General features: G+C 33.3%; 1 protein-coding gene and 1 long non-coding RNA gene across 9 annotated transcripts in view; one reads left to right on the forward strand and one right to left on the reverse strand.

Annotated features, from left to right (window-relative positions):
• Positions 1 to 23,427, reverse strand: part of PCDH9 (protocadherin 9) — a 957,408-nt gene that overhangs the window by 699,947 nt on the left and 234,034 nt on the right. The window lies entirely within an intron of this gene.
• Positions 958 to 21,478, forward strand: LOC103879297. Its single transcript, XR_001896926.1, has 3 exons — positions 958 to 1,035; positions 20,163 to 20,214; positions 21,392 to 21,478. It is a non-coding gene; the product is annotated as an uncharacterized LOC103879297 (long non-coding RNA).

The raw sequence follows: 23,427 nt of genomic DNA on the forward strand, positions 1-23,427 counted from the left end.
AGTAAGAAAAAAAAAAATGATAAATCTGATGTTTGGGAAAGTGCAGAGAGTTTATTTTACCTTTGTTTTTATACAAAGGACCATCTTTATTATCATGTTTTCATTGTTTAATTCCTGAGGATAAAGACAAAATAATAAAATCAGGCTTCTGGAATTGAAACTAATTTTACATTTTTTGTTTTCCATTTAAATACTAATGTTGAAAAGCAGACCACTGCTCCACATCCCAGTGATCCAAACACTTAGTCCATCATCTTTAAATGATTTTCCTTATTTACCAGAAACCTTTAACAGGTTTGGGTTGGGTCATTTTATTTCTCATTCTCTTAATGCATTATCTTTATAGTTCTTCCTTGGTGATAATTAATAAATAATATTTTGCTCTTCTTGAATGGTACACCTTTATATATTTAGAATATATACCATCTATATGCTTGACATTTGGGGGATCTTGTCTAATTTTCATAGGAAGAAGAAAAATCTGGCTTGCAGGGTGTTTAGAGTACAGTGATGACAGACTTTATGCCAATTTCACAAGCATTGCAACCTGAATCATAGGCTGTACTCTAAACGGCAGCATATGGCTGGAGAGTCATAGCAGCAGGATAACGTGGTAGTGCCCAGATCACAGCTGTAGGCACACAAAGAAAGTTTTGATGCTGGTATCCATATCCCTCCTTCTCATCAACAACAAAAAGGATGACTACTTAAGATTCTGTTGTCTTAAAGGCTTTATTAAGTTATTGCCCAAGGTAGGAAAGGGATATTATTGTCTACATATGTTTGCCAGAATCATGCAGCTTCTCTATTCTGGCTTTCCTAGCAGGTGTCTCTTTAAGTACTTATTCTAAATGGAACACAACTGGGAGACATCAGAAAGGGCACTGTTGACAACTGTCATAGCAGGTTCCAGCTTGAATGGTAACTGAGCAGAAGGTCTCTCTCCAGAGTACTTCAGATCATTCTAATAGCAGCATCATTTCCACCAGGAACCCAGCTTCTACCAGAAAAGAGTGCTGGGAAATGGTGCTTCTGGTAAAATCTGATCTCCTCACTGGAATTGCTCTATCCCACCAGATTTTGTATGGAAAACAGCTATGAGGCAATTAAAAGAATGCTGATTTTAAAGGCAAAAATGTAGTATTTAGAGGAAGTACATAGTGCAGACGGATGTTAATAATGTTAACTGAAAATTTGCTAAATAGTTTTTCTTACCTGTTTTATATCCTTTAAAATACTTTAAAGCCTTTCATAAGTGAAAAGAAACACTAACATTTTCAACTGTTTAATTAGACATAGTAAAGATTAATTTACCAGATAATAGAAATTATGTTTTCAATGTATAGTTTCAGGTTATTGATAGTTTGTTATCATCTTGAATTATAATTTTTGTTAGTTTGGAGTTTTGTTGTTGCTGTTATTGTTGCTGTCACTGACCGTAAGAAAATAGGAGAATTATGTTCAGATGCTGAAATTCAGGAGCCAATTTAAATGATAATTTTCAGATAGATCTTGTAAGGTATTTAGGGTGAAGTAACTCTGCAAACTAAAATTGAAAAAAAAAAAAACACTGCTTTTTCTCCTTGCTTACTATTACCCATCTGCAAAATAAAAGCAATTGCAATTTCTGCATGACTGCAAGAAAAATAGATACTATTCATTAGTGTGCTATTTTACAAGTTTCTTAAAGGTACCTATTGTGCAGATATATGTGTTTAAAATATAAAATTTATTATGAGAGATTCACATATGTTCCTATTTCAGTTCTTCTACATAGGCTACCAAATACAATTATTCAGACTTCTTTTGTAGAAGTATGTGAATTATAGATCATAGATTTATATATGGATCGCTTCTTTTCTTAGTTTATGCTACTTATGTTCTATAAGAATATGTATATTATATATAATTGTATAATATGTAATTTCATAAGAATACATATAATATACATATGTAACTATATGTAAATGTATATGATTTTTGGCCTTAACTTCATATATATGTACATAAATGTATGTATATATGTGTATATATGAATATATGTATATTTATATATGCAAATGTATTGAGTTATTAAGGCCAAAAAACACATATATATTTATATACAGTTACATAGGTATATACATACATAAAGTTATGAAGGCAAAAAATCATATACATTTGTATTTATAAAGAATATACATTTTATTTATAAGGAGCAACACAAAATTATCTTTTATTCTAGTGCTGAATATCCAAATTTGGGTGGCAAAGAAAGACATGATGTTTGTTTTGTTTTGTTTTGACAAGTTATAAGTATTGAGTTTAAATAAAATATCAGTATCTGAGCAAAGAGGTTAAATCCAAGACAAAATGAAACAAAAACCTTGGAGTTTTCACTTCTGTGAGTGTTACTGACTTGGAATTCATGCAAGATGGACCCTGGGCAAACTTTCTCATAATTATGTTTTTCCATTACTTTAGTAACTGAATGCCCTTGTATAAATTCCAATGAAACGTTGCATCACATTTCATTGAGAAAATAAAAGACATTTGAAACTCCTTCATATTTTATCCAAAGTCTGTAAATCTACATGGTTCTGAAACTATTGTTTCTATTATCTTATTCATTATAAACAGTGAAGATATCTCTCTTCCTATTAAAAGTCCATATAACCATCTGTGTTCTGGAGCCCATTCCCTTCCTTCTACCTTATGTTTTCTCAAAGGCTTCTTTCTCCTGAATCTTCAGCATTCTTCTCTAATAGAATATTACAACATGCAAATATCCTACAGTGACTCTCATTTTAAGATAAAACAGCCAAATACACATCTCCTTCAAGATATCTACTTTCTATTCTCTCATTCATGTCCAAAATTCTTATCCCCCCTTACAACTCCAAACGCTACAGTTTCTAAGACCACCAATAACCTCTGTGTCTGTCAAATCACAAACACTTTTCTGTGCTCATTTTACACGATTTGTCTATGTTATATTTGAATCTCCTCCTTTTTTTTGTATCTTGCCTATTCCTCTTTTTTCTCTCTAGCTTTGCCCACTCCACCATCTGCTATTTATCTTCTCCTATCCCTCCACCTTTTTCTCTTTCTTTCCTAATTCTCTATTTAACTACTGACTGATGAAATTTCTCATAGCTCAGCGCTCAATACTTTTCTGTTCTCAAGATGATATATTTTATTCCTATTGTTTCAAATAACATTTAGGCAGCAATGATACTAACTTAAATTATCCATCTATCTCTATCTACCTATCTATCTGTCTCTCTCTCTCTCTACCTACCTAGCTACCTACCTACCTACCTATCACTTCTGATCCTTCCATCACCTTGTTCCTTATTTCACTTTTTGATCTCAATGAAGGCAAAATTCGTTTTCATTTACTCATGTTCCCAAACTAGGGGACATTCTTAAAGCCTCTATCTCCCTCACCACCCCCGTTCAATCCATCCAGAGATGATCTTCATCACACACACACACATACACACAAATAACTCCACCCAAGTCTAAGTCCATTTCCCACAAGGCAGACAAGGTAATCTTGTAAAAGCATAATGGGATTATGCACTCCTCTACCTAAAATGATTTTTCATCTAAAATCAGATAAACATTTATTATATTGGCCAATTACTAACCAATTGAGTCTCTGCCCTGTGTTCTAGAAGTTTTTATCTATCCTTCAGATCACAATTTGAATATTACTTCCTACAAGATACTTCTTGATTTGACATAAAGTTGGTCCCTTTACCCTTTCTCCTATGTTTTTACTTTTCCATTACAATCCTTATCACAATTTATAATCGTATCTTCCTTTGCATGCTCACTTTAAAGGAGATCTGCTCCTTTAAAGGCATGTGGCACCCCTGCCCCACTCACTCTCTTGTCTTGCTCCTACTTTCACTATGTGAAGCCCCTGCTCTGGCTTCACCTTACACCATGTGTGAAAGTTATCTGAGGTCTCCCTAGAAACCAAGTGATGTGGGCCCATGCTTGTACAGCCAGCAGTGAGTGCTTGAGCCAGTTAAACCTTTATAAATTACTCAGTCTCAGGTATTTCTTTATAGCAATGCATAAAGAAATGCTCACTTATTTAAAATTTTATCAATTGGTAATTTTTAAGATTCATAAAAATTTTGTTTTGTTTTGTTTTGTTTTTACTATTTTATATCCTACTCCTTGCTTAGTAATTGGCACCCTGTAGGAGCTTATAAATATTTGTCAAATAAACAAATCTTCTAGCTAAACCTTTTAAGTAGTAAAGACCATTAGGGTGAACTTTAGTATAAATCTACAATGAAATAAATAAAATATACATAAAAACATGCATGCTGATTCCAAGTTGTTTTATATGCTATATTTATGTTATCACAGCCTTTGTGCAATGCTTATTAAAGTAAGCGCCATGTGTTTTTCATAAAATCTATTTTAAACGTGTACTATATTCTACATGTTATATCTATTAACAGAATACACAAATAAATAGAATATATACTGCCTATAGAGACACTTACAGAATATGATAAAATAAGACTAAGCATAAAAAAGTAAAAGGTAGGCTGGTCGCGGTGGCTCAAGCCTGTAATCCCAGCACTTTGGAAGGCGGAGGTGGGCGGATCACGAGGTCCGGATGTGAGACATTCCTGGCTAACACGGTGAAACTCCGTCTCTACTAAAAATACAAAAAACTAGCCGGGCGAGGTGGCAGGCGCCTGTAGTCCCAGCTACTCGGGAGGCTGAGGCATGAGAATGGTGTGAACCCAGAAGGCTGAGCTTGCAGTGAGCCGAGATCCCGCCACTGCACTCCAGCCTGGGCGACAGAGCTAGACTCCGTCTCAAAAAAAAAAAAAAAAAAAAAGTAAAAGGTAATTCATTTATACTAAAAAAAAAAGCACTTGAGCAGGATTTAGTTTTTCTTCATTACTATAATTGCTTATCTGAAATTTGATTCAATTTCAACTTATTGAATTATTACATCTTATTAGATCCTATTAATTCTACAATTTCTAGCAAAAAGAAAAAAATTTGATTAATTAATCAAATTCTTGCTATTCTATAAAGCTCTTTACTTATTGAATGCAACCTATGTTTATATACTTTCCTGATTTCTCATAACGTCAATTGCAAACATTATTAAATACTTAAAATAATGCTTATTAAAAATGTTATAAAATACATAAAATATTATTAAATACTGAAGAGCAAAAGTTGAAAATTAACATATCCCTAAAATTTATCACTTCGGTAAAATTTATAACAGAAAATTACTCCAACAGTAACTTATTTACCAGTAACACAAATATAAAATTGAATAATTGATATTGTTTGGATATTGATCCCCCACCCAAATCTGTTGAATTGTAATCACCAATGCTGGAGGTAGGGTCTGGTGGGAGGTGTTTGGATCATGGGGGCAGATCCCTCATGGCCTGATGCGTGAGTTCTCCTGAGATCTGCTCTTTTAAAGGCATGTGGCACCCCTGCCCCACTCACTCTCTCTCTTGTCTTGTTCCTACTTTCACCATGTTAAGCGCCTACTCTGGCTTCACCTTCCACCGTGTGTGAAAGTTATCTGAGGTCTCCCTAGAAACCGTGTGATGTAGCCCCATGCTTGTACAGCCAGCAGTGAGTGCTTGAACCAGTTAAACCTTTATAAATTACCCAGTCTCAGGTATTTCTTTATAGCAATGCATAAATGGCCTGATAAAATAACCAATCCCTTCTATCAGCTACTATAATATATATGTTTTCCTATAGAATGCACTTCCAAGAAACACTAAAAAGTCATAACTACACCAAGTATGTAAAAGTAGGCATAGGCATGTATTTGAATATAAGAGCCACATTATAATTCAATATCTGGTTATAAAGGTAGGACTAAAAAGAGCCTTCTCTGCTGTGGTTAAATTTGTTAAGTATGTGAAAACTGTCTTCAAGCCCTACCTACTACAGATTCTCCTGGAATGAGGTTCACTCCACCTACTCATCCCATCTACCAAATCTTCCTCTCAAAAATGTGTTAGATAATTTCTGGCACCTCTGTCAAAACTAACTTGCTCAGGGTACCACTCCCCTGAAACCCTACCTTGTAAACAAACAGTGACTCCACATTCTTTAATCAGAAATTCTGGAAAAAGAGAAAACAACACCTGGATTCTTCAATCTCCCTGGCAACATGTATTTCTTAATTTGAAACAGAATAATTTTATAAATGTATTTTTCAAAATAATAATGTTGATTCTTGGTCTTGACTTACATTTAAATTTACTCTGTTTTATGACTTCAAGAGTGAAGTTTTCATTAGGCCTTTAAATTTGAAGACTTTATTAGAGAAAAAAATGTAGCTTAATGGAAAAAGACAAAGTTTATTTATGTTTGTCACGTAAAATGTTTATAAAGGTTCTGAGAAACGGGGTAGTTCACCTATAGGGGAGTCCCACTCAGTGTAGAAGCTCGTAGTTAAGAATCAAATGATTTTGCTATTTTCTACCATTCTTTCTCAGGAAATTTAACTTCATTACTATACTTTCTTGTATATGACAAGTCAACTAGCATCTCTGTACAACTCTTTAATTCTCCTAAAAATGTGCTTCCATTCTTAACATAATTACATTTAATTATTTGGTTTGAAGGTCATAAATTTGAGATCAGAAAGATTTAGTTTCAAAATCCTTTGGGCAAATTAACCATTTTTCTCATTTTTTAAAATAAAAATAATAATGCCGAACTTATAGATGGTTGAAAGGTTTGAATGAGATCAGAGAAGCACTCAAAAATTATTAGTCTGTTTATTCAGTGTTACTGTGTACTGGTCCTTATGCTATATCTCTTCCTTGCTTTTAGTTTTTTTACAAGGATAAATTGTCTAAATATTTAAGTAGAAGAATGTAAATCCATTCACATCTAGTCCATTTCAATTTCTTTATTTGTATTTTAAAAATGTCTTCCGAAAAGGATGCTTTTAGACACATTTATATCCAGTATATGGGGGTATATGTTTGTGTGTGTGTGTGTGTGTGTGTGTGTGTGTGTGTGTAGGTAGATAATTAGTCTTATTCTAAACATTAGCAATGACCCTAAAAAATGCTACCCAACGTCTGTGAGAGTCAACAGAAAGGAAGAAAATAAAGACCACATAAAATTATTCACAAACTAAACACCTTAGACACTATTGGCATTTCAGTTATAAGTAGGGTATCTGGGCATGTACCCACATTTCTGAAGATAGGCAATATAGTTTTTCAAAGCAAGAGCATATATGTGTTCTTCAACTTAAAAGAATTCACGTCGAAAATTTCTCTGATTTAAAAAAATCATTTTATAGGCCGGGCGCGGTGGCTCAAGCCTGTAATCCCAGCACTTTGGGAGGCCGAGGCGGGCGGATCACGAGGTCAGGAGATCGAGACCATCCTGGCTAACATGGTGAAACCCCGTCTCTACTAAAAATACAAAAAAACTAGCCGGGCGTGGTGGCGGGCGCCTGTAGTCCCAGCTACTCGGAGGCTGAGGCAGGAGAATGGCCTGAACCTGGGAGGCGGAGCTTGCAGTGAGCCGAGATCGCGCCACTGCACTCCAGCCTGGGTGACACAGCGCGAGACTCCGTCTTAAAAAAAAAAATAAAAATAAAAAAAAAATAAAAAATAAAAAATAAAAAATAAAAAAATCATTTTATATTCAGTAAGAGATTTTTTTTAGCAAAATAGCCAACCTGTTTTACACTACACTACACATAGGACAAACACACACATATATTATATATACATATATAATCATTCACATATGTGTGTGTATATTTATAAATCATGGCGGAGAGTATCCATCTGTGTATATATCTCCTAACTCTTCCACCATTAATTACATGTTTGAAATTGCAACCCTGAAGTGAGACGAAAAAAGTATTCATTACATCATTGAAAGAGGGCTGGGCAGGCATGAGCATCACGGTGATTTTCTCTTCATGCCTTTGTTACAAAGAATAAATTATTCAAAATAAATTAGACCATAGACTATATTCATATGCTTAAATAACACAATCCAACAATTGCATTTGTATTTATATTTAGGAAAATGTAGATAAAATATTTTATTAGCTTTCTTTATTTATCTTACTTTTTCTATTCATCATGATCTTGATGCCATAGCCATATATTATCTATGTTGGTTGTAGCTGCATAGTTATATATTTATGTTTAGCTTTATGTTATTTGACTACAGGTAAACAGAGTTTGTTTCCTAATTTAAAAGTTTTCCATTTTCCCACATTTACTGTTCTAAGAACAAAAACAGTCTTAAACTAATGTAAGCAATCATAATTGATAAAACAATGCTTGTCCTGTATAGGTTCTTCTGATTTGTTTTATTTTTAAAAATATTTTTCAAAAAATAAGTATTTATTTAAATAATATGGTCATCTTTGTTGGTTAATTAAATGTGCACTACCTTTGTTCAATATGCTTTTAACCAGGTCCTAATTAGCTGTGTAGGAGAGGCTGAGTGGGACACGAGAAAAGGTCAGACCAAGGCTGCACGTTCAGGAGCTATAGTCCCCAACAAGCGCATTGTAGTTGTCACCCCTGGCTCTACTACTTTAGCACCAGATTTACTCTCAGCCTCATTGACTGATGTGTAAATTGGGGGCAAAAAACAGTATTTACTACATAGGATTGATGGCAGAATTAAATGAGGTAGTTCAGGTAATTGCTAAAATAGTGACTGCCACACTGAAAGCCAAGACTATGAGCACATAAAGCACTCTCCCAAGCCATAGCCTATTCTCAAACCAGAAGCCCAGATAGTCCTTCCAAAATATGTCAGACAATGGCATCTTTATGCTCAATATTCTGCAGTATCTTCCCTTTTGAGATTAAAGTCTAAAGTCTGCCTGTGTACCTCATACAAAGTTGTCCATGATCCAGTCCCTGCTTACTCTCATCTCAACTCTTACATTCTTCCCTAATTCTGTCTTTGTTTCTGAAAGAAACCAAGAAGCACCTGATTTGGGCCATTACATTTATGTTCTGCTCTGAACCTTGATCATTTCTACCAGTGCTTCCAACAACCTTTCCACAAAAGCTGAGGATTTTCTTGGCCTGCTTCTTCCTCATTTTTGGTCTCTGTTCAAATTTCATTTTATAAGAAAGTCCTTTTTTTTTTAAAACTCTTATTTTAGGTTCAAGGTTACATGTGCGAGTTTGTTATACAGGTAAATTGTGTGTAGTAAAAGTTTGGTGTACAGATTATTTTATCACTCAGGTAATAAACACAGGACACAATAGGAAATTTTTCAATCCTCTTCCTCCTCCAACCATCCACCTTCAAGTAGGCCCCAGTGTCTGATGTTCCCTTCTTTATCTCCATATGTTAAGCTCTACTCCCACTTATAAGTGAGAATGTGCAGTGTTTGGTTTTCTGTTCTTATGTTAGTTTGCTTAGGAATATAATGGCATCCAGTTACATACATGTTGCTGCAAAGGACATGATCTCATTCTTTTTCATGACTGCATAGCACCCCATTGTGTATGTTACCTACCTAATCCACATTTGTACCCACAACACTGACTGGTATCCACTTACTTTATTTTATTTATTTATTTATAATTTCATAGAACTTAAGAAATGGTTGACATGCTAATTATTTACTTGTTTATTTGCTTATTGTTTGTCCCTCTCCACTAGAAAGGGAAGTGAATGGAAAGAGCTTTTTTTTTCTGTTAGTTCACAATGCTTTTGGATGATAAGTTGCATATGGTGAGTTCAATAAATATTACCTGGCTTAATTAACAAACCTTTCGGAAATCCTATTTCCACCAATTAAACAGGCCCCAAACAGAATCTTGAAGATTTATTAAGTAAAATATAATGATTATCCTGTTTTAATTTGGAGAATTTATATAAAAAGCACACTTTTAATAATCTTGTATCAAGCATTCTATAGTATGAATAATAAATATGATGTAGAATAATTATATTCTATATTAAATTTAATAATGTTAAACTTTCCATGAATGTTGTTATTCATGAAAAATGTGAAAAATTGCAATTACTAAAAATTTTATTTATAAAAAGTATTGAGTAATAAGAGAATATGATAATTTGTACAATCATTTTAATTTCATGATGAAATTAGCATAATATAGTCTTGATAGTAATTGAAACATTTTAAAATATATAATGTATATATCCATGATGCAAATTATATCACATTTTAATCAAAATTTTTAAAAATTCCCTACATTCATTCTTATTATAAATGTACTTCTGTTTGTTTCTTATTTTTTTTTAACAAGATACACATTGTAGAATTTGGTATTTTTGTACATTACAAATTCTCAGAGTTTAGAAAAGACCGCTCCACCCTTGTCTCCAAAGAGGGCCCCTGGATGCTTTACCAATCCAATAATAATACTCCTTGTACAATGGTTGGTCTGAGGACAGGTATATAACCCAATTTAAGCCGATCTGGACATGGTATTCCTTAGACATCAGGGATTATTTCGGAGTGAGTCAATGAACAAATTGGTCCAATTAGAGGGAAGCCTAGGACTTGGGCTTGATGGTCTGGGTAGCTATGTGAGCATGTGAGCTCAAGAACTTTTGTAACACTTGCATGCACTACTATGAGGAAGCTAGCCAGATGATACATCTTAAGACAAAGCAAAGAAGAACTCAGAAAATGGCAGAGAAATGGAGCAGAATCTCTGATGAAGTTATGACTGAAGCCTCTAGGTCATGGCCTTTCCAGTATGTGAACCTACATATTTTCAGGTTTTGTGTTTTGTTTGTTTGTTTAGGACACTTTGAGGTGGGATTTTTGTTGTTATCAGTCAAGTATCTACCATATTTCTGTAACTTTCTGTGAGTTTTCACACATACGCAAATTTCAAAATTGACACAGAACTGCAGATTAACATGAATGGCAATCCTGTCAGACTTAATAATGCAATCCTGCAACAGACAGAGATATAGCTAAAGTAGCATATACCTGTTTCATCATACATATATATTTACACTAAAATTACATTTTAAGTAACTGAAGGAGAAAAGATGCCCCATTGTTTTTAATGGAGTATTTTCTGATTCTTATGAGATTATTATTTTCTTTCCTTAAGTGCTACTGATTCTGCTCAGAGTTGTCATTACCTTTAAAAGAACAAGTTATCAATATTTAAAAAGTCACTTTGCATAAGCAGACACTTTTCTAAAGAAGACATTCATGCAGGCAACAAACATTTTAAAAAAAGCTTAACATTATGATCATTAGAGAAATGCAAATCAAATCACATGAGATATCAAATCATGCCAGTCAGAATGGCGATTATTAAAAAGTCAAGAGATAAGCCAGATGCTGGTAAAGTTGTGGAGAAAAAGGAACACTTTTACACTGTTGGTGGGAATGTAAATTAGTTCAACCATGTGGAAGACAGTGCGGTGATTCCTCAAAAATCTAGAAGCAGAAATATGATTTGACCCAGCAATCCCATTACTGGGTATATACCCAAAGGAATATACATCATTTTATTATAAAGACACATGCACCCATATGTTCACTGCAGCACTATTCACAATAGCAAAGACATGAAATCAACCCAAATGCCTATCAATTATAGACTGGATAAATTATAGACTGGATAAATAAATGTGTGTATATATATATACACACACACACACATATATATATATACCATGGAATACTATGCAGCCAAAAAAGAAATGAGATCATGTCCTTTGCAGAGACATGGATGGAACTGGAAGCCATTATCCTCAGCAAACTAATGCAGGAACAGAAAAACAAACACCACATGTTCTCACTTATAAGTGGGAACTGAATGATGAGAATACATGGACACATGGTGAGGAACAACACACACTGGAGCCTGTCAGGGAGAAGGGGGAAGGAGAGCATCAGGAAGAATAGCTAATGGATGCTAAGCTTAATACTTACGTGGTAAGTTGATCTGTGCAGCAAATTACCATGGCACACGTTTACCTATGTTAAAAAATACCTGCACATCCTGCACATGTACCCCAGAACTTAACACAAAATAGAAGTTAAAGAATAAAAATGAATAAAAATAATAAACGAGTTCAGGCGTCTGGCACATAAAAAAATTAAAAATTAAACAAAATAAAAAGTCACTTTGTAGAATGAAATTTGCTAGTCACTTACAATGAAAGAATGCTTTGTTCCCCTTTACTATCCATTAGAATTGGGTCACTAAAAAAAAAAAAAAAAAAAAAAAGTTTTCATTTCCAATTCATGAAAAAGTGAGTGAGTGTGAAACAAAAAAAAGAAAGAGAAAACAGAAATATAATTAGCCAAATATAAATAGCCTTTGGATTATTCACTGCTTTATTTTATTCTTTTGAGAAGGTAATTGGGAACTGATTACATTCTCAGAATTACTAGAGATGCTGCAGATGGCTTTAAAAATATTATCAAATTAAAAGACAAGTATGTGTGTGTTCTGGCAACAGAAATCATAAAACTTTACTTCATAAACTCACTTAAAAAAAAAAAACTTTTATTTTAGGTTCAGGGGTACATGTGTAGGTTTCTTATACAGGTAAACTCATGCCACAGGGGTTTGTTATACTGATTATTTCGTGACCGAGGTGCTAAGCCTAGTACCCAGTCGTTTGTTTTTTTTTTCTCCTCTTCCTTCTTCCACCCTCCACCCTCAGGCAAGCCCCAGTGTCACAAACTCACCCTTATTTTCACTGAGATAATCCAATGAAACATATTTTATTCTATTGAAAAGCTACTTTTTGTAAAAGTTCTCATCCTGAGCATTATATTCTAATAAGCAACAACTAAACATACAAGAAAGAAATGCTCATAATTATAGACATTCTTCTATAATTTATATATCTTTTATTCATATTATATAAATATTCATACCAAATTATAACATTCAGAATTTTATGAAAACAGATGTAAATGAAATTGTAACTTTATCAAATATTAGACTAGGATGGAGGAAACCTCTTTACTATGTCAGATTCCACTTACTGTAACACAAAACAGGGAAACTGCTCACCATGTATTTCTTTAAAAATGGCTGGAATAACATTTGCCATCTACTAGGGTTTCTTTAACAATTACTTAAATCAGACATTTATGTACTGATGAAAATTGTCAGATGCTTTTAAGATAGCTATAATCTACATTTCCAAACCAACTTCATTTTTCCACCTCCTGAGTGTTTCCGTAACAGATTTGCATGTGTTGCAATAGAAAAACACATACTGTCTGAGTGCTCTGATGATGTTACTTCTAGAACCTTTCTTGGTATAGCTTGTTTTGACCTAGGACAAATCACTGGAACCATCTGGTCTCTGGCTTCCTCATTTTTAAAAGAGTAGAGGGAAATATTTGGATCTGATGAATGCAAAGAATTTTTTTAAGACTCTAATGCTAAAATGGAATCTTACACATTGGTTAGTCCCAAGAAAGTAAATAACAGAAAGAAAATCTATCTACATATGAGAAATTGCAAACGGAATAATTTAACTATAATTTAAATTTACTGTCAACATGATTCCATTAAATGACTTTGACTATCACTTTCTCTTTTAGCAAAATAATTTACAAAAACATTTATGAAGGAGAAGATGTGTATATTTTCTTTCTGTTTTTAGGGATAACTGGGTTTTTAATAATTTCCCATATGGTTTTCTAAGGGCAATTTTAAAACTTTGTTTATATATGTGGACCTTCCATCTCAGTCTCCCTGTTCCCATTGCATTGGCTGTCTCCCAATTCTTCCAAAATCCATGAGAATCCTTGCCTTAGGTTACTTGCACTTGCTGTTATATCTGCCTAATAAACTCCTCCTACTAATTATTGCTTGCCTGCATCATTTGGAACACAGTTCAGCTCTCATCCTTTCATTAAATTGTACCTCATTAGTTAGTCTAGCCATCATTGTCTGTTATAGTCTATACTATTATTCCTCAGTATTTATCTTTTCCATGGTTCCTATTGCAAGATAAAATTCCTTTATGTATTTACTTACTCAACCTTGACAAGAATATATATTCTTTCTGTCTTCTTTACTACAGTGCCAAGATCAATCCCTGGCAATAAATCCTATCTTTGTTGACTGAATCGGAAAGTACCTTTGGCCATGTGTAGCCTATAAGCTACATTATTATTAAAATATCAATTTAAAATGTATTCAAACTTAAGCAGTTATGATTATGTTACATATTTAGATTGTTTCCATAATTTGACCCATGAATAAGTAACTATTCCTAGTATAGTACATTGTATATACAGTTAAATGGTTACGCACATTCTTTTTTTCTCTTAAAGGTTATTTGAATTTTCAGATGGTAACAAGTTTGGAATTGTCTTTTTCTTCAACTATGGACTGTATCAAAGTTTATGGGCTACAATTGTCTTTTGGTTTCTGCCAGGCATCAGCATCGCTCATTTGCATGACTGGTATAAAATTTACTTATTCAATGAATGATGCCCAGCTGCTGTACTGTTCAATCTCTGTAATAATAACTGCAGGGTGACTGACTAACGATAACGAATCTTCTGTCAATTACAAAAGCATGTAAATTAGTAAAATAAATGTTTAGTTGTGTATGTGTGTGCTTGCATGTTGGATTTGGGATGGATTATGCTCTTCAATTTCTTTTTTTTTTTTTTTTTTTTTTTTTTGAGACGGAGTCTCGCTCTGCCGCCCAGGCTGGAGTGCAATGGCCGGATCTCAGCTCACTGCAAGCTCCGCCTCCCGGGTTCACGCCATTCTCCTGCCTCAGCCTCCCGAGTAGCTGGGACTACAGGCGCCCGCCACCGCGCCCGGCTAGTTTTTTGTATTTCTTAGTAGAGACGGGGTTTCACCGTGTTAGCCAGGATGGTCTCGATCTCCTGACCTCGTGATCCGCCCGTCTCGGCCTCCCAAAGTGCTGGGATTACAGGCTTGAGCCACCGCGCCCGGCCATATGCTCTTCAATTTCAATGCAATGCAGCACTCTCTTTATACAATCTGGAGAAAAAATGTGCAGAAAATGACAGTCCATCTTAGGCATGAATCAATAGTCATTATATCCATTCTCTTAGCCATGAATATGACATAAAACTTTATCAATGAATATATTGTCTATATTTAGTAGTGAGGTGTATTAGTCTGTTCTCACACTACTGTAAAGAACTGCCAGACACTGGGTAATTAATTTTAAAAAAGGTTTAATTGACTCATAGTTCTGCATGGCTGGGGCGGCCTCAGGAAACTTACACTTGTGGTGGAAGGGGAAGCAAACATGTCCTTCTTCACATGGCAGCAATAAGGAAAAGTGCTGATCAAAGGGAGAAAAGACCCTTATAAAACCATCGGCTCTCATGAGATTTTACTCACTATCATGAGAACAGCATGGGAGTAACTGGCTTCATGATTCAATCACCTCCCACCATGTCCCTCTCATGACACTTGGGGATAATGAGAACTACAACTCAAGATGAGATTTGGGTGGGGACAGACCCAAACCATATCATAAAGTCTCTTCATCACATCAACCAAAATAGAAACTGAAGCATGTCCTGCATCTTCTTGGCACCCTTATGAATTAATGATCATGACAAAGCAAACACAACTGAATAATCTGTTTTTCACTGGGATATGGAATTCAGTATAACCTGAAGTTACCTTTAAACTGTGGTATTAGAAATAAGCAAAGTCCAAATACTAGATAGTCCATTTGCACAACTGAAGAGAAGAAGAATTACATAGATATAGCTACTCATTTTATTTAGGAATATAAATTAACTAAACATCTTATTAATATTTCTATAGCAGATTTTCAGTAGTAATTTTCCAATAGATTTTAGGGTACTGAAACCATGATGATTTGAGATGTTTAAAAATAGGTAGCAAAATATTTTCAATCCCACTGTATATTAACCTATATACTGCAACACAAGATGATTTGTTTCATTTTCAATAATTTTTAAAATGTTTAAACATGAAAACAAACACACGACTGAGTAAAATGGAAAAAAATAAACATGCAGAATAGATATAGTGTGATTCCATTATTATAATATCTATGCATATATAATAGATAGGCATATATCATACACATTCCAGATGATGTTTATGATATATTACGTATATCCCAGATAGAAATATTGAGGAAATAATTCAAACTAAACTGTTGAGACTACTTACAAAAATGGCATTTGAGAGGGCAGATATTTGATGTTTAATTTTCAAATGTTAGTTTTACTTAAATTTACTACAATGAATGTGTATGTTTTTATAATTTAAAAGTAAATAAAAATGGCTCTGATTTATATTTTAGATGTTTCCATTTTATTTATTCAATGTATGCTTTGTAATATGTATATTTTGAGCTTCTTGGAAGCATTCAAAATAGAGTTATTTTAACAATTTCAAGGCTAAATAAATGCTGTTATTTTTCTTCAGCATACATGTGAAACATCTATAGAGCTCAGCTTCCCTGCTTGTTTATAAACGCTCAGAGGACCCTGGTGTGATCAGTGGCATCATCACATTACTGCTTAATAACACATGCTGTTGATACATTAATTGCTTTATTGACTATTTAAAAAGTTTATGACCTCATCTGCATTCCAGTTTGACCTTGTTTTGCACTTTCTGAGTGAATTGCCACATTCAACAACTTATGTAATATGTATTATACTAATAAATTTATAAAATGAAAAAAGAGAGCTGATAAGCACCTCATTTTTTTAAATCAACTAAGTCATTGTTAGGTAGACTCTATGGTACAGCTTCATGATTAGAAAAGATATTTCAAATTTTTGTAATTTTCTTTTAAATAATAATTACCAGATGAAAAGGATGGGCAGTATTTTCACGGTTTGAAGCAAGGGAAATGGCTCTTAACTTCATACAGATGTCTTATTTGAAAATGACAAATGGATTCAGAATGTGCTCCTTGACACCATAAATAACTGTTCAAAATAATATTTTAAGTGGAAATTTTAATAATTTAGTTTAGTTTTTGTTTTTATTTTTTGAGACAGGGTCTCGGTCTGTTTCCCAGGCTGGAGTGCAGTGCTAGAATTATAGCTTATTGGGCTCAATAAGCTCTTGGGCTCAAGTGACCCTCCTGCCTCAGCTTCCCTAGTAGATGGGACTAAAGTGTGTGGTGCTATGGTCAGCCAACATTTGTTTACTTATTGTAGAGACAGGGTCTGACTATATTGCTCAGGCTGTTCCGAAACTCCTGGGTTCAAGTGATACTTGCACCTTGGGAACTTTTATTTGTAAAACCCAAGTAAAATCTTTGCTTCCTAAGAAATGAAAGTTGACTGGGAAATGTTTCTTAGTTAATTGAGGCCATAGAAATTTGGTTAGGATTGCAATATGAAAACTAAATCTTGTATTTTACAGGTAATCTTTTAACACGTAGTCTGATGTTTACATAATAAAATATCGCTTTTGGCATGTTTGCCAGTTTCCCTTCCTTTTCTACTCTCAAAACTCTGAGGAAAATGAAAACAACAGCTCCTTAATGCTATTTATCCTCACTAAGCACAAAATAGCATGTTTGTGAATTTTACATTCTAAGAGAAGTTGGACAAGATGTTACATTCCATAGCAGAAAGGATGGCACAGACTTTGGGATATTTATTGAGTTTTCATCATTGGAGAGTGTTGCCATATAAGGTTGTGACTGCTTAAATGGTTTAGAAAGTGGACATGCATAGTGTTTCCCAGATGGAATGTAAATGAAAGAACCTGGAAAGCATGCAAATGAAAGAATGAGGAAATAATTAGTGGAAATTAGAATTTCAGAGTTTGATGCAATAGGGACAGTCATATATTCTTATTTATTTTTACTGATGAAGAAATGGACGTCTAGAACAATTAGATGACTTGTTCACAGCTTCAGAATTCATAGTTAGCGCAATGGTGATGTGAAACTAAGAGGTCTTGCTGCTCTTTATCCAGGGCGTTATTACTGATTGCAATTACAGAAGACTGTGGAAAGCCAATGAAGACAATCAGACGATGTGCAAAGTTACTAACACATGAAAGAGATGTAATTTCTTTCATATGCTAGAAATTTCATATTAGAGATATTCATGTTAGAGATATTCACACGCAGCAGACTTGTTTGGAGCACAACATATGCATTAAGCGACAACTGGAACTAACAGAGTCTTAGAGGAGGGTGAGTCTTAGAGGTGAGTCTTAATGGAGTCTTAGAGGAGGGATTTTGGGGGCAGGAATTAAAGATTTACACTCCATTAAAGATTTACACTCCATTCCCAATCATGGTGAATAAGTATTGGAATAAATATTATATATGTTACAAATCATGAATTCATTGTGATTTCAATTAATATAATGCAGAGCAGCTGCGATGTGGAATATTTTAAAAGTCATTTTATAGATGAGTTTATGATTATCACTCGTTAAATTAGCTAGAAATATTTTCCACATCTGGCCCACCAAAATCCCAAAATTTATGAAGTTAGAAAGTCACATCACTATTAGGAATAGAAAAGTTCCTTCACGCAGAGATTGTAGCCATTAAATGTATTAAAATTTAATTTTATCTTTCCAATGGTTTGCTTCCTATGCTCATACAAATACAATTATTTGAGAAACAGAATAAAATGTATTCCTTATCTAATTTTGTCAAGTAATGAATGTCACTTCTTGATTGTAGAAATAGCACTTTATGAAATTACTCCATGATCTCAAGTCTTTTTTTCACTCAACCTCTTTAACAGGAAGACTCTCATCTCAGCTTCAGCTCTAAATCACTTTATTCATGAATAATGAACTAACGATCCTGTGTACTTGTGAATTATTTTAGATATCTAAATTATTGTTAAAATTTACATTCTCACTTTATGTGACAGAATGTCTAATTGAATAGGCACTTGGTATAGCAGCCACTTTCTCAGACTCTCAGAGAATATTAAAGAACAGAGTGAGGTATTAGCAAAACGGGAACAAAAAATTCAACAAAAAGGAATATTTCCTCAGATTAACAGCATTTTTACCTGCACTGTAGAACAATTAAGAATTACTATTCCGCTAAATGCCTAGGCCATTTTCTTAGAAGAAACAAATAAGCACTCTGTAATAGCGCATTTCAAAGACAGGTAATAAAATTTTCAGGCCATAGCAGTATAATAAATGTATCATTAACTTTTTGTAACTAAAAAAGATTTTAAGATGCAAGAAAAAGTGTTTTGGGTTTCTTTGTTTTGTTTTTCTGTAATTATCTGCAAAATTTTTAAAGCCTTAGCAAATTTTAATAATAGTCCAGTGAATGACCCCATTAATCTAAAGGCTAAACTGGATGAAGCCTAAATAACCATCTTGTATGTCTTTATATCTTGAGTGGTAAACAAAATAAAGTTCTACAACTTGGAATATTTTAAACAATCACAAGCAACAAACTCCAAGCATTAGCTATGCCTGGATTGGTGAAAACTTGAGTGACAGTAATTGTTAATGCAGTTCATCATCTCTCTCTCTTTCTTTCTTTCAAAATAATATAACATTTTTCATATTCTAAAAGAATATATTAAGCAAATATAAGAACCTACATATACATATACATATAGGTTAGGTTCTTACATTTGCTTAATATAACAGATCCTTTTTTATATATAAAATAAATCATTAAATCATATTATTGTATATACTCATATATACAGAATATATATATATTTTTATATATAAAAGACATATAATATATAAAATATATACATAGATACAAATATATAAGCATATGCATAAATATACATATATATAAAATTCAGTGACAAACAAAATTGATAGCAATTTCTCACTTCACAGATTCACATCTCTGAAGAGGGTAAAGTAGATGTTGCCACACAGAATTTCTAGTAATACTAAGATTTATGTTTACTTAATTTGATGTAATCATCATCCAGCAGATAATCAATATATTTCCATCTTCCAGCTCCTACTTATCCAAATTTTTGACAAAAATGTTCCATGTTGTTTATAACACATAAGTTTGTCTAGTCAACAATATGCTTACTACATAAAATATCCATGAAAATAGGACCTGAGCATTATCTCTCCATCAAGTTTGGTTTCCTTGTTATTGTTTAATGTTAATTTTCTTTTCCAGAAGGCTCATCTGAATATATTTTTAATATTAGGGTTTTTTCTTTAAAGGACCTCCTTGACTCCAGCTTGCCAGTTATTCATCTCATCTGGACCAGAGTTGGTAATATATTTTCTTGTTATTTTTCTGTAAGACAGTGTCCTGAATCTGTCAACAGTCCATAACTTATCTCTCTATATAACAGAATTAAGAGGGAGCTCCAAGACATCAGCAGGTGTAAGCTCAATTTTGTTAGATCAATCCAATACTATCTAAAAACTATAAATAGAGAAGAGTAGATGAGACACATTTTTTTTTTCCATTGTCCAGTGGACAAGAGCAAGGCTAGTAGACATTATAAAGTAATTGATCATGTATGTCAAGACCAAGAATATATGAATTATATAGCCTTACCAAAATTAACTGTCTCCTATATATGTTACCAAAAGGTTACAAAATAAGAAAAAATATATATTAAAGAATCATGAGAGACCTCAAAATAAAATTACTTTCTCCAGTTACATAATATTTTTGAAAGCATAATTTTGATTTCTTTATATACAGAATCCTTTATTAATTCAGTTTTCTTCAAATTTGACTTATACATTGCAATTTCATTTGATTACTTTTTAATTCCATTAACATTTTCACCTGAACTCAAGCCTGAAAAATAATTTTGAATGAAAATTTAGAATGAAGTTGATGTGAAAACAAACAAACAGAACCCGAAGCAAAATGAATTCTGTATTTCAGAAGTAAAGCATGCTTTTCATAAAGGAAATAAAGTATTTTCCTCCAGGGAAAATAATAGTGTTTCAATGAAAGATACTAATAAATTTCACTAGCATAAATATAAATGGAAACAAGAAAAAGAGGTAATATAAAAATCATAGTACATATTCAAGATATTAAGAGAAGTCTCATGCATTAATATTTAGGAAGGTAGATAAAGATAGATTATCATGTTTAAGTATATTTTTTAATTTAAGATCATATTCTTCCAATTTGGTGGTAGTTTAAAGTTTGTGTTTGATAAACAGTGTTTTGTCTAATGTTGCAATGAAAGGCAGTTTCATATAGTCCAGATTTTTTGATAAATATATTAGGATAATGACCAGTAACCTCTACATAATGTTTTCTGACTGTTGACCTAGCAGTGAGAAGATTATAACCAGAGGATTCTGGCAGAAGAAAGGCAGAAAATATTCCCTTAGAAATACAAATGTTTCGTTCATCTCTACTGATAGATGCACTCTTCAAATATTTTCTGAGTACTTACTGTGTTTTACATCTATGCTAGCGGTGAGAGTACAGTGGAGGAAAGGTACTGCCACCCTGTCAAGAACCGGCTATGGATCTAACATACTGGGGAAAGCACCCACTCCAGCAGAATGATGCAACTTGAAATTCGTAACAAGTCTTCAGAAAACCTGTTTGCTTTCCTTGGCAGTGCACCAGCCTGACTCCATCTAAACAATGGTCTTCTCTTTAACTCCTGTTCCTCTTTTGTGATATTAATTCATTTATTCTTTAATATATGTCAGCACACTTCTTTTGGAAGAGGAGCTCTTTTAATTTTGGAGCTCTTTTTAATTTGTTTCCACTTCACAATTCCCTGATATTCTTAGATAATTATAATGGTTGGTAAAAAAAGAATTATATATATATAAATATAAATATATATATATAGGCTAATTGATTACTTATTTCAGACATAAAACTCTGAACAAGTTTGAACTAGTCACACCAACAAACTGAACTGATAAAAATGCCTGCCTTAGAAGACAAAAAATAGCACAGAAGAGAAAACAGGCCACAGAATTTCCTCATTAAGGATCTTCTAGGGCCAGAGTATATCATATTATTGTCTATCAGTTGTCTTTATTAGCATGTAATTCAGAGATAAAGAATAAAAGTGTTTCATCACTTTAAGCTCTGACTCCTAAAAAAAAAAAGAAAAGAAAAGAAAAAGATCCTCCTTAAAAAAAAAAAAAAATGATCCTGAATAGACTACATCTGAAATGTAAAATAGCAGCAAAGAAGAAAACATGTCTGGCCATACCATAAATGAAGGAAATGTTTAACATTAAAGTTAAGACAATAAAGTTTAAATTTCCCATGACATGAACTCTAGAGGGGACAACAAATAATTTGCAATCTTCATGAAATGACTCGTCTGATGAAACAGAAGTATTGCTAACACTAGTTATCATTTGAGTGATTACACAGAAACACTTAGTTTTTATGTCATGGAATACATACTCACCATTTATGAAATATATATTTAAAAGAACAAATGAACACATTAAATTTAAAAATAATTAACCAAGAAAATGGTTGTATATATTTTCCTGAATTTACCTTATGCTTACTTGGGATACTGAATATGAAAACGTGACATCAATAATTCTAACTTCCTAAAAAATATTTGCTGCTTGTAAGAGTAATCATTTCAGAAAGCAAAATTATTAGTATGATGATAAAAGAAATGAAAAGAACTTGGGTAGCTTCTCTGCTTTTTACCTGAGGCTTCTCATTTACTTCGAAGGAACAGGGAGTGGGAAGGCTGAATTAGTGGACCTTCCTACCAATTTGCACAAGGATGATAAATAGAGAAAAAGATTCAAAGTTTTGGCCACTATCTTACTATTTACTATTTACTTCATCCTCCTCACACCTTGGTTTAAAATGCAGGACAGGCACACAAAAGCTAACAAGGGTGGGAGCAAAGCAATCAATGAGTGAATAAGCTGTGAAATAATCTGGTAGGAATCCTGATTTAGAAAATCATTTTTTTTGAAATTATGTATTTTATAATAAGATATGTAAAATAGTTTCAATGACTTGAGATAAATGGGATCAGAATTCCATAATCATTCAATTATATTAAGTCCCTTTAGTAGCTAGAGGGAAATTGGATTTGCTGATTGACTGATTGATTGTGTATGGTATTTGCATCAGCCGAGATCTAGTTGGGAATATAGAGAGCACGTTAGTTGTTTAAACAGAGAGAATTTAACATGGGGAATTGTTAATTGATGGAGGAGTAAGGGTACAAATAAAAAGTGAGAAAAGGAAAGAAAGTAAAAGGACACTGATGTAGCCTAGCAATGAAAAATTGCGAGAAAAACTAGAATACCTGTATAGCTTAGGAAACAAAAGGAAAGGATTCGGGGTTATCAGAAACTAAAAGTCTGGCAGAGAGCCCTATGGAATTAGGACTCAGCCTTCTACAGAGAGGAAACTGACTGGCGACTCTTGGTAACTCCAAGGGGTAGTGATGAGACCGATTCCAGGAATGCAAAAAAGAAACCAAGAAACTGACACTGCAACCAG

Source organism: Papio anubis, chromosome 15, assembly GCF_008728515.1.
Source record: "Papio anubis isolate 15944 chromosome 15, Panubis1.0, whole genome shotgun sequence".
Classification (NCBI taxonomy): Eukaryota; Metazoa; Chordata; class Mammalia; order Primates; family Cercopithecidae; genus Papio; species Papio anubis.